The sequence below is a fragment of the Bos grunniens genome, chromosome 7 (genome assembly GCF_055505025.1).
Source record: "Bos grunniens cultivar Pamir isolate PY7600 chromosome 7, Bosgru_T2T1.0, whole genome shotgun sequence".
NCBI lineage: Eukaryota > Metazoa > Chordata > Mammalia > Artiodactyla > Bovidae > Bos > Bos grunniens.
This window is the reverse complement of record NC_141171.1, coordinates 72751281-72764217: the sequence shown is the minus strand read 5'-3', so window position 1 is coordinate 72764217 and position 12937 is coordinate 72751281. Positions and strand designations below refer to the sequence as shown.

At 37.8% G+C, this 12937-nt stretch overlaps 1 long non-coding RNA gene across 5 annotated transcripts in view; it reads left to right on the top strand.

Moving 5' to 3' along the window:
• The window catches only part of LOC147369825 (uncharacterized), a 229093-nt gene that overhangs the window by 209149 nt on the left and 7007 nt on the right, over positions 1–12937 (top strand). The window lies entirely within an intron of this gene.

The window sequence follows — 12937 nt, the reverse complement described above, 5'->3', positions numbered from 1 at the left end:
ATTCCAGGATATCTGGCTCTAGGTGAGTGATCACACCATCGTGATTATCTGGGTCTTGAAGATCTTTTTTTGTATAGTTTTATGTATTCTTGCCACCTCTTCTTAATATCTTCTACTTCTGTTAGGTCCCTACCATTTCTATCCTTTATTTTGCCCATCTTTGCATGAAATATTCCTTTGGTATCTCTAATTTTCTTAAAGAGATCTCTAGTCTTTCCCATTCTATTGTTTTCCTCTATTTCTTTGCATTGATCACCGAGGAAGGCTTTTTTATTGCTACTTGCTATGCTTTGGAACTCTGCATTCAAATGGGTATATTTTTCCTTTTCTTCTTGACCTATTATTACTAATATATTTGCACTGTTTTCTAGCATTTACTTTATGTTCTTTTTTCCTCTTCATTTTTCTATAATTTTTATGCTAGTAATCTTCTTTTTGATTGACTAAGATTGTTTTCCAAGTATATCTCTCTTCTTCTTTTGGTAGTAATATATTCTTATTTCTACTCTTTTACCCTTAACATTTTACCATGACAACTTAACCTAGCATTTAATCAGAACAGTAAAACCCCTTCAAGCTACCAAAATCCACCCCCTTTAACAAGCCATTGCATTATAAATTATGATTTTTTTTCTAGTATACAGTAATAATATTTTTGAGTCTAAAACTTCCAACTGTGTTCATTTTCAGAGCCCAATAGTAATAGGGACCCAGGAATTTATATTCCTTCCTTTTCTTTTTACTCTTAAAATTTTCTAAAGAGCTATTGGAACTTAAAGGCATACTTTGATAAAGTAAAAATAAATAGCCGTCTTGTAAACAGCCTATGAGATTTCAGAGTATAAGTAAGACTCAAACAAGACCACATTAGGCTCATATTTGGAAAACAACAGAGATAACCACAAATGATTAAACACAGCTTCCTGACTGACCTGTGTGATTTTGATGCTACCAGTGGCAGCTCTAGTCCTGATAATCCTCCCACCTCACAGATAATGCATTAAGATTCACAGTCACTGCTGCTTGATTCCAATAGACAACCAGCCCCGGCTTTCTTAATCTCTCCAGAGAATCATCCAGCACAAGCTTAAGTCCTATGAGAAGCCCTTCCTAGCCTCCTTCTCCCTTATGGAGATATTCCCATGATTTCTCTGGAAGGCATTTTCCTTTGCTGCAGTGAGGTAAATAAACCAAGCAATTTTTCTGGGTGTTCCTGGTGGCTTTTAGTCAGTGGGCTTCAACAACTTTGATCTCTAGTTTTAAAGATACCAAGTTACTTGCTAAGCAATGATGAGATCACGTTGGTATTCCTTTTATTCCAACTTAACAGACTTTCTAGTGCTGCAGCCAGCGCAGCAGGTAGGGATCAAAAGTGGTCAACAGACAGTTTGGAAAAAAGAAACTAGAGACAGAATTAAAGTTTTAAAGATGGGACTGGGGGACTCAAGACCTCTAGGATCAAGAGCCCTGTTCCTCGGAGCCACATCACTTTTATTTAGTGTCTTGGCACACAGAGAGTATCTGCTGTGCTATGATAAAATCAGCCTCCTGTCTCCCTGGTCATGTTTCCCATTTTGTTGATTACTTTGGACTATCTTTGTTATTTTCTTGTACAAAGGGTATTACCCAGCTGGAGGCCATAAACCTGCATATGCTTTTGGAAAACATCTTGGTGTGTGCACAAGCAACATTCTGCATGTGCGCTGACCCGGATTCCAAGGTCCACACTATGTTTTTCCTTAGCTCAGTAGGGCATGACAACCCCAACTAATCAACCCAATGTACTTTTGTTTAGATTATACTAGATTGCTATATTTTGCTTTTATTTTTTTCCCATGGTGTTTTTCTCATGGCTTAGCCAAGAGCATCAGGCAGTTGATTATTAACACCTGCTTTCTAGAATAACATATACGGCAAAATCAAGTTGTTTTAATAAAACTGGGTTTTGGTGATAGATTTGACAAAGTATGTCTGTAATACATGTAGTATAATTTTTGAAAATCATACTTTAGGTATTACTAATGTAAGAGGCAAAGGGGCAGCATAGAAAAAGCATCAGAAGAGCAAATTGTAGGGTAAACATCAAAATTATTCCTCCTAGGTGACTTAACTGTCCTGAATCATGTCGTCTCCATTTGTAATATCAGCTTATTAATAACCTACCCACAGATGTCCTAGTTTTACTGAGAAGAGAACATAGGCAGAGGACTTAAAGTTTATTTACAGAAATATATCAATATTGTCAGTGAAATCATGCAATAGCAGCAGTTTTCACTTTGCAGTAAAAATAATCTGATGATCTTTTAATAAAATACCATCACCCATATCAATTTCATCAGAATTCAGAGGGTGAGACCTGACCCAGAATAGCCAAAACAATGTTGAAAGAGAAGAACAAAGTCGGAGAAAAAAAAAAAAAAAAAACAAAGTCGGAGAACTGAACCCCAAAGTTTAAGTCTTATTTTAAAGCTACAGAAATCAGTATAGTGTGGTAATGGCAAAAATAATTTTTTAATTAATATTTTTGAAAATACTTCGGATGATTCCAATGTGCAGCCAACTTTGAGAACTAATGGGTTAGAGTAGAACTTTTCAAACCTTATGTTCGTATGAATGTTTGATTTTGTTGAAATGCAAACTCTGATCCAGGAGGTCTGTGGTGGGTCCTGAAATTTTACATTTTTAACAAGTTTCCAGGTGATGCTGGTGTTGCTTATCCATGGACCATCTGTGAGTTATGGAATAGAAATGCTAAAAAAATGTATTTAAATGACTAAAGCAAAATAAAAATGGCAAATACCTTCATAACTCAAGTTGATAGCAAAAACTAATATCTTGGCACCTGAGATAGTCACTACCAAAGAAACTGGCAAGAAAATTTTATTTGTGTACAAAAATGTGTTTTGGTTGTAATTTCTCCCTTGTCATCTCCTCACCTTCCCCTTGGATTAAGAGAGAAATAGGCTAGAAAAGTTAAGATCACAATGAGAAAGAAAACCAGAAAAGGCAAAAGAATGAACATCTTAATGAATTTGTTTTATTAGGAATTAAGAAGGGAACTAACTGCTGATGAAAGTTATTTCCACTTTGGCAAAATGAAAAGAATAATTAATATGTGTGCTTAACTGCTATTTGTGCAATGTTATTATAAATAATGTACTTTTAAAGAAATGAACCATTATATGTTAAAGCACTATGAAACTTTGAGTGTAAAATAAGTAGATGCTTCAGTAGGTGGGAAATTATATAAGAAGCTGGAAAGACTCTAAATATGAATGAATGTTCAGCATCCAGTGAGGATAAGTAAATCTGTATTTAGGAAGTTCCAGAGCTCTAACCAACACTGCCTCTCACCAATGAATTGGTTTGAATTGCAGGCCAGAAAAAAAACAAAAGATTATGCCCAACTATAATCTCCCAAAATAGATATTCTGCAGGTAAAATTTCAAACTTGAGTACCTACTTTATATAATGCTTCTCTGCTGGTGCAGTGGTAAAGAATCCACTTGCCAATGCAGGAGACAAAAGAGATGCATCATTGAGTCAGGAAGATCCTCTGAAGGAGAAAATGGCAACCCTCTCCAATATTCTTGCCTGGAGAATTCCATGGATAGAGAGAGGATCCTGGCAGCCTAAAGTCCAAGGGGTTGCAAACAGTTGGACACAACTGAGCAACTGAGCAAGCACTATGTATAATACTTTGTCAAAAGATACAAATAAGCCCTGATCCCTATCCTTAAGTAATCCATAAATCTGGAAAGGATGCTAAGTATCACTGCTGGACATGATTCTTTAAATTTCTCCTATGAGCTGGAAGTTTGTCCTTGGGCTTACTGTTTATTTTCTAACTATCTCCAAGTTTTGCTGATTGTAGGAAGACCTCTTTTTTTTTTTTTTTTTTTTTTTTTAAGATGGGTAACTTCTAAAGTTTATTTATTTATTTTTTTAAATTTTATTTTATTTTTAAACTTTTAAGTATTGTATTAGTTTTGCCAAATATCGAAATGAATCCGCCACAGGTATACATGTGTTCCCCATCCTGAACCCTCCTCCCTCCTCCCTCCCCATACCATCCCTCTGGGTCATACCAGTGCACCAGCCCCAAGCATCCAGTATCGTGCATCAAACCTGGACTGGAAGACCTCTTTTGATCCCACTAAAGCAATACACTTTGAGGATAAAGGGAGTAAAAATATTAGAGTAGGAAACTCTTTTATTTGGCTCAATCTGCCCAGCATATAAACTATTTCAGTCAGAGCAAAACTCACTGTTGAGATGTTGGCAGACAAGCAAACATGAAGCTTTGCAATTTTCAAGAGATTGCCAACTGGGCTGCAGATTCACAATGAAAAAAGATTTAAAATCCCAAGAAAGTAGTGGAATGAGGCAGAGAATGAACAGCAGTGGAGTTGAAGTTGTATTATACCTGAATATTCCCATGCTTCCACCTGAACAGTCAGTTCTCAAAGATGTTATTAGGAATTCCTGCATGAAGAAATCATCCTGACCTGATAGACTGTTGGGAGAGAATAAACAATTGTGAACTTTAGCAAGAAAGAGACTAGACCTCAGCAGCCAGGTCTTGATGAGCTCTTGCTAATTATAAATCTTTTAATAGGTGCCCTCTACTGATGTGAACATTCCTGTCATCATCTTCAGAAAAGCTGGAAAATCCTCATTGTCTTCTCTGGGGAATCTGATGTGCTTAAAATGCCAGGAGGCAACTAATATTTTCCTTTGAGGCAAAAGGTTTATTCTAGACATACTCTGTTAGGTCATGGTTGCTGCTCTGAACATAGCCAAGTTACATAGGTTTCATGATTAAATTTTATATTCAGTTACTATTACTCTGCCCCACAGTCACAGACAAAACACTCTGTGCAAGTGATCACAAGGGTTCTGGACACAAGACAGTTGTTTCTATTTAAAGTCCATAGGTAAGACACGTCATTTTATCCCTACTAAAGATGCAGTACTTGGATGCAATCTCAAAATCGACAGAATGATCTCTGTTCATTTCCAAGGCAAACCATTCAATATCACAGTAAACCAAGTCTATGCCCCAACCAGTTAACGCTGAAGAAGCTGAAGTTGAACGGTTCTATGAAGACCTACCAGACCTTTTAGAACTAACACCCAAAAAAGATGTCCTTTTTATTACAGGGGACTGGAATGCAAAAGTAGGAAGTCAAGAAACACCTAGAGTAACAGGCAAATTTGGCCTTGGAATACGGAATGAAGCAGGGCAAAGACTAATAGAGTTTTGTCAAGAAAATGCACTGCTCATAGCAAACACCCTCTTCCAACAACACAAGAGAAGACTCTATACATGGACATCACCAGATGGCCAACACAGAAATCAGGTTGATTATATTCTTTGCAGCCAAAGATGGAGAATCTCTATAAAGTCAGCAAAAACAAGACAAGGAGCTGACTGTGACTCAGATCATGAACTCCTTATTGCCAAATTCAGACTTAAATTGAAGAAAGTAGGGGAATCCACTAGACCATTCAGGTATGACCTAAATCAAATACCTTATGATTATACAGTGGAAGTGACAAATGGATTTAAGGGACTAGATCTGATAGATAGAGTGCCTCATGAACTATGGACGGAGGTTTGTGACATTGTACAGGAGACAGGGATCAAGACCATCCCCATGGAAAAGAAATGCAAAAAAGTAAAATGGCTGTCTGAGGAGGCTTTACCAATAGCTGTGAAAAGAAGAGAAGCAAAAAGCAAAGTAGAAAAGGAAAGATATAAACACAACTTTAAATGATACAATAGACCAGTTAGACCTAATTGATATCTATAGGACATTTCACCCCAAAACAATGAATTTCACCTTTTTCTCAGGTGCACACGAACCTTCTCCAGGATAGATCACATTCTGGGCCATAAATCAAGCCTTGGTAAATTCAAAAAAATTGATTCATTCCAAGCATCTTTTCTGACCACAATGCAGAAAGTTTAGATTTCAATTACAGGAGTTCAGTTCAGTCGCTAATTCGTGTCCAACTCTTTGCAACCCATGAATTGTAGCACACCAGGCCATCCTGTCGATCACAAACTCCCGGGGTTCACTCAGAGTCAAGGCCATAGAGTCAGTGATGCCATCCAGCCATCTCACCCTCTGGTGTTCCCTTCTTCTCCTGCCCCCAATCCCTCCCAGCATCAGAGTCTTTTCCAATGAGTCAGCTCTTCGCATGAGGTGCCCAAAGTACTGGAGTTTCAGCTTTAGCACCATTCCTTCAAAAGAAATCCCAGGGCTGATGTCCTTTAGAATGGACTGGTTGGATCTCCTTGCAGTCCAAGGGACTCTCAAGAGTCTTCTCCAACACCACAGCTCAAAAGCATGAATTCTTCAGTGCTCAGCTTTCTTCACAGTCTGACTCTCACATCCATACATGACCACAGGAAAAACCATAGCCTTGACTAGACGAACCTTTGTTGGCAAAGTAATGTCTCTGCTTTTGAATATGCTATCTAGGTTGGTCATAACTTTCCTTCCAAGGAGCAAGCGTCTGTTAATTTCATGGCTGCAGTCACCATCTGCTGTGATTTTGGAGCCCCCAAAAATAAAGTCTGACACTGTTTCCACTGTTTCTCCATCTATTTCCCATGAAGTGATGGGACCGGATGCCATGATCCTCGTTTTCTGAATGTTAAGCTTTAAACCAACTTTTTCACTCTCCACTTTCACTTTCAAAAAGACGCTTTTGAGTTCCTCTTCACTTTCTGCCATAAGGGTGGTTTCATCCGCATATCTGAGGTTATTGAGATTTATCCCAGCAATCTTGATTCCAGCTTGTGTTTCTTCCAGTCCAGCATTTCTCATGATGTACTCTGAATAGAAGTTAAATAAGCAGGGTGACAATATAGAGCCTCGACGAACTCCTTTTTCTATTTGGAACCAGTCTGTTGTTCCATGTCCAGTTCTAACTGTTGCTTCCTGACCTGCATACAAATTTCTCAAGAGGCAGATCAGGCGGTCTGGTATTGCCATCTCTTGAAGAATTTTCCACAGTTTATTGTGATCCACACAGTCAAAGGCTTTGGCATAGTCAATAAAGCAGAAATAGATGTTTTTCTGGAACTCTCTTGCTTTTTCTATGATCCAGTGGATGTTGGCAATTTGATCTCTGGTTCCTCTGCCTTTTCTAAAACCAGCTTGAACATCAGGAAGTTCACGGTTCACATATTGCTGAAGCCTGGCTTGGAGAATTTTGAGCATTACTTTACCAGCATGTGAGATGAGTGCAATTGTGCAGTAGTTTGAGCATTCTTTGGCATTGCCTTTCTTTGGGATTGGAATGAAAACTGACCTTTTCCAGTCCTGTGGCCACTGCTGAGTTTTCCAAATTTGCTGGCATATTGAGTGCAGCACTTTCACAGCATCATCTTTCAGGATTTGAAATAGCTGAACTGGAATTCCATCACCTCCACTAGCTTTGTTTGTAGTGATGCTTTCTAAGGCCCATTGGACTTCACATTCCAGGATGTCTGGCTCTAGGTCAGTGATCACACCATCGTGATTATCTGGGTCGTGAAGATCTTTTTTGTACAGTTCTTCTGTATATTCTTGCCACCTCTTCTTAATATCTTCTGCTTCTGTTAGGTCCATATCATCTCTGTCCTTTATCGAGCCCATCATTGCATGAAATGTTCCCTTGGTATCTCTAATTTTCTTGAAGAGATCTCTAGTCTTTCCCATTCTGTTGTTTTCCTCTATTTCTTTGCATTGATCGCTGAAGAAGGCTTTCTTATCTCTTCTTGCTGTTCTTTGGAACTCTGCATTCAGATGCTTACATCTTTCCTTTTCTCCTTTGCTTTTCGCTTCTCTTCTTTTCACAGCTATTTGTAAGGCCTCCCCAGACAGCCATTTTGCTTTTCTGCATTTCTTTTCCATGTGGATAGTCTTGATCCCTGTCTCCTGTACAATGTCACGAACCTCATTCCATAGTTCATGAGGCACTCTATCAGATTTAGGCACTTAAAGCTATTTGTCACTTCCACTGTGTAATCATAAGAGATTTGATTTAGGTCATACCTGAATGGTCTAGAGATTTTCCCTACTTTGTTTACTTTAAGTCTGATTTTGGTAATGAGGAGTTCATGGTCTGAGCCACAGTCAGCTCCCGGTCTTGTTTTTGCTGACTGTACAGAGCTTCTTCATCTTTGGCTGCAAAGAACATAATCAATCTGATTTTGGTGTTGACCATCTGGTTATGTCCATGTGTGGAATCTTCTCTTGCGTTGTTGAAAGAGGGTGTTTGCTATGACCAGTGCATTTTCTTGACAAAACTCTATTAGTCTTTGCCCTGCTTCATTCCGTATTCCAAGGCCAAATTTGCCTGTTACTCCAGGAGTTTCTTGACTTCCTACTTTTGCATTCCAGTCTCCTATAATGAAAAGGACATCTTTTTTGGGTGTTAGTTCTAAAAGGTCTTCGAGGTCTTCATAGAACCGTTCAACATCAGCTTCTTCAGCGTTAACTGGTTGGGGCATAGACTTGGATTACCATGATATTGAATGGTTTGCCTTGGAAACGAACAGAGATCATTCTGTCGTTTTTGAGATTGCATCCAAGTACTTCATTTCGGACTCTTATGTTGACCATGATGGCTACTCCATTTCTTCTGAGGGATTCCTGCCCGCAGTAGTAGATATAATGGTCATCTGAGTTAAATTCACTCATTCCAGTCCATTTTAGTTCGCTGATTCCTAGAATGTCGACATCACTCTTGCCATCTCTTGTTTGACCACTTCCAATTTGCCTTGATTCATGGACCTGGCATTCCAGGTTCCTATGCAATATTGCTCTTTACAGCATCGGACCTTGCTTCTATCACCAGTCACATCCACAGCTGGGTATTGTTTTTGCTTTGGCTCCATCCCTTCATTCTTTCTGGAGTTATTTCTCCACTGATCTCCAGTAGCATATTGGGCACCTACTGACCTGGGGAGTTTCTCTTTCAGTATCCTATCATTTTGCCTTTTCATACTGTTCATGGGGTTACAGGAGAAAAACTATGAAAAAATCCAACATATGGAGGCTGGACAACACGCTGATGAATAACCAAAAAATCACAGAAGAAATCAAAAAAGAAATCAAAGTATGCATAGAAATGAATGTAAATGAAAATAGAACAACCCAAAACCTATGGGACACTGTAAAAGCAGTGCTAAGGGGAACGTTCATAGCAATACAGGCATACCTTAAGAAACCAGAAAAAAGTAAAATAAATAACCTAACTCTACACCTAAAGCAACTAGAAAAGGAAGAAATTAAGAACTCCGGGGTTAGTAGAAGGAAAGAAAACTTAAAAATTAAGGCAGAAATAAATACAAAAGAAACAAAGGAGACCATAGCAAAAATCCACAAAGCCAAAAGATGGTTCTTTGAAAGTTTAAATAAAATTGACAAACCATTAGCCAGACTCATCAAGAAACAAAGGGAGAAAAATAAAATCAATAAAATTAGAAATGAAAACGGAGAGATCACAACAGACAACACAGAAATAGAAAGGATCATAAGAGACTACTATCAGCAATTATATGCCAATAAAATGGACAATGTGGAAGAAATGGACAAATTTTTAGAAAAGTACAACTTTCCAAAACTGGACCAGTGAGAAATAGAAAATCTTAACAGACCCATCACAAGCACGGAAATTGAAACAGTAATCAGAAATCTTCCAGCAAACAAAAGCCCAGGTCCAGACAGCTTCACAGCTGAATTCTACCAAAAATTTAGAGAAGAGCTAACACCTATCCTGCTCAAACTCTTCCAGAAAATTGCAGAGGAAGGTAAACTTCCAAACTCATTCTATGAGGCCACCATCACCCTAATACCAAAACCTGACAAAGATCCCACAAAAAAAGAAAACTACAGGCCAGTATCACTGATGAACATAGATGCAAAAATCCTTAACAAAATTCTAGCAATCAGAATCCAACAACACATTAAAAAGATCATACACCATGACCAAGTGGGCTTTATCCCAGGGATGCAAGGATTCTTCAATATCCACAAGTCAATCAATGTAATACACCACATCAATAAATTGAAAAATAAAAGACATATGATTATCTCAATAGATGCAGAGAAAGCCTTTGACAAAATTCAACATCCATTTATGATAAAAACTCTCCAGAAAGCAGGCATAGAAGGAAAATACCTCAACATAATGAAAGCTATATATGACAAGCCCACAGCAAACATTATCCTCAATGGTGAAAAATTGAAAACATTTCCCCTAAAGTCAAGAACAAGACAAGGATGCCCACTTTCACCATTACTATTCAACATAGTTTTGGAAGTTTTGGCCACAGCAATCAGAGAAGAAAAAGAAATAAAAGGAATCCAGATTGGAAAAGAAGTAAAACCCTCACTGTTTGCAGATGACATGATCCTCTACATAGAAAACCCTAAAGACTCCACCAGGAAATTACTAGAACTAATCAATGAATATAGTAAAGTTGCAGGATATAAAATCAACACACAGAAATCCCTTGCATTCCTATACACTAATAATGAGAAAATAGAAACAGAAATTAAGGAAACAATCCCATTCACCATTGCAACGAAAAGAATAAAATACTTAGAAATATATCTACCTAAAGAAACTAAACACCTATATATAGAAAACTATAAAACACTGGTGAAAGAAATCAAAGAGGACACTAAAAGATGGAGAAATACACCATGTTCATGATCAGAAGAATCAATATAGTGAAAATGAGTATACTACCCAAAGCAATCTGTAGATTCAATGCAATCCCTATCAAGCTACCAACGGTATTTTTCACAGAGCTATAACAAATAATTTCACAATTTGTATGGAAATACAAAAAAAACTCGAATAGCCAAAGCAATCTTGAGAAAGAAGAATGGAACTGGAGGAATCAACCTGCCTGACTTCAGGCTCTACTACAAAGCCACAGTCATCAAGACAGTATGGTACTGGCAAAAAGACAGAAATACAGATCAATGGAACAAAATAGAAAGCCCAGAGATAAATCCATGCACCTATGGACACCTTATCTTTGACAAAGGAGGCAAGAATATACAATGGAGAAAAGACAATCTCTTTAACAAGTGGTGCTGGGAAAACTGGTCAACCACTTGTAAAAGAATGAAACTGGAACACTTTCTAACACCATACACAAAAATAAACTCAAAATGGATTAAAGATCTAAACATAAGGCCAGAAACTATAAAACTCTTAGAGGAGAACATAGGCAAAACACTCTCTGACATACATCACAGCAGGATCCTCTATGACCCACCTCCCAGAATATTGGAAATAAAAGCAAAAATAAACAAATGGGGCCTAATTAAACTTAAAAACTTCTGCACAATAAAAGAAACTATAAGCAAGGTGAAAAGACAGCCTTCAGAACGGGAGAAAATAATAGCAAATGAAGCAACTGACAAACAACTAATCTCAAAAATATACAAGCAACTCCTGCAGCTCAATTCCAGAAAAATAAACGATACAATCAAAAAATGGGCCAAAGAACTAAATAGACATTTCTACAAAGAAGACATACAGATGGCTAACAAACACATGAAAAGATGCTCCACATCACTCATTTATCAGAGAAATGTAAATCAAAATCACAATGAGGTACCATTTCATGCCAGTCAATGGCTGTGATCCAAAAATCTACAAGCAATAAATGCTGGAGAGGATGTGGAGAAAAGGGAACATTCTTACACTGTTGGTGGAAATGCAAACTAGTATAGCCACTATGGAGAACAGTGTGGAGATTCCTTAAAAACCTGGAAATAGAACTGCCATTTGACCCAGCAATCCCACTGCTGGGCATACACACCGAGGAAACCAGAATTGAAAGAGACATGTGTACCCCAATATTCATTGCAGCACTGTTTATAATAGCCAGGACATGAAAGCAACATAGATGTTCATCAGCAGATGAATGGATAAGCAAGTTGTGGTACATATACACAGTGGAATATTACTCAGCCATTAAAAAGAATACATTTGAAGCAGTTCTAATGAGGTTGTTGAAACTGGAGCCGATTATACAGAGTGAAGTAAGCCAGAAAGGAAAACACCAATACAGTATACTAGCGCATATATATGGAATTTAGAAAGATGGTAATGATAACCCTGTATGCGAGACAGCAAAAGAGACACAGATGTATAGAACAGTCTTTTGGACTCTGTGGGAGAGGCGGGGGGATGATATGGGAGAATGGCATTGAAACATGTATAATATCATATAAGAAACGAATCACCAGTCCAGGTTTGATGCAGGATACAGGATGTTTGGGGTGGGTGCACTGGGATGACCCAGAGGGATATAGGGAGGAAGGTGGGAGGGGGGTTCAGGACTGGGAACACATGTACACCCATAGCGGATTCATGTTGATATATGGCAAAAGCAATACAATATTGTAAAGTAATTAGCCTCTAATTAAAATAAATAAAAAATTTTTAAATTTTATATTATATTTTATTTAATAAATTATAATCTATTATATTTAAGTTAATAAATGAAATATTTATTTATATTTGTATGCTGCTGCTGCTAAGTCGCTTCAGTCATGTCCGACTCTGTGCGACCCCAGAGATTGCAGCCCACCAGGCTCCCCCGTCCCTGGAATTCTCCAGGCAAAAACACTGGAGTGGGTTGCCATTTCCTTCTCCAATGCATGAAAGTGAAAAATGAAAGTGAAGTCACTCAGTCGTGTCCGACTCCTAATGACCCCATGGACTGCAGCCCACCGGGCTCCTCCATCCATGGGGTTTTCTAGGTAGGAGTACTGGAGTAGGGTGCCATTGCCTTCTCCATATATTTGTATAAATTAATACATAATAAATTAATATTTATGATAATTTAATTGTTTATATTATATATTATTATAAATAGTATATATAATATTATTTTATAGTGTGTTTTATT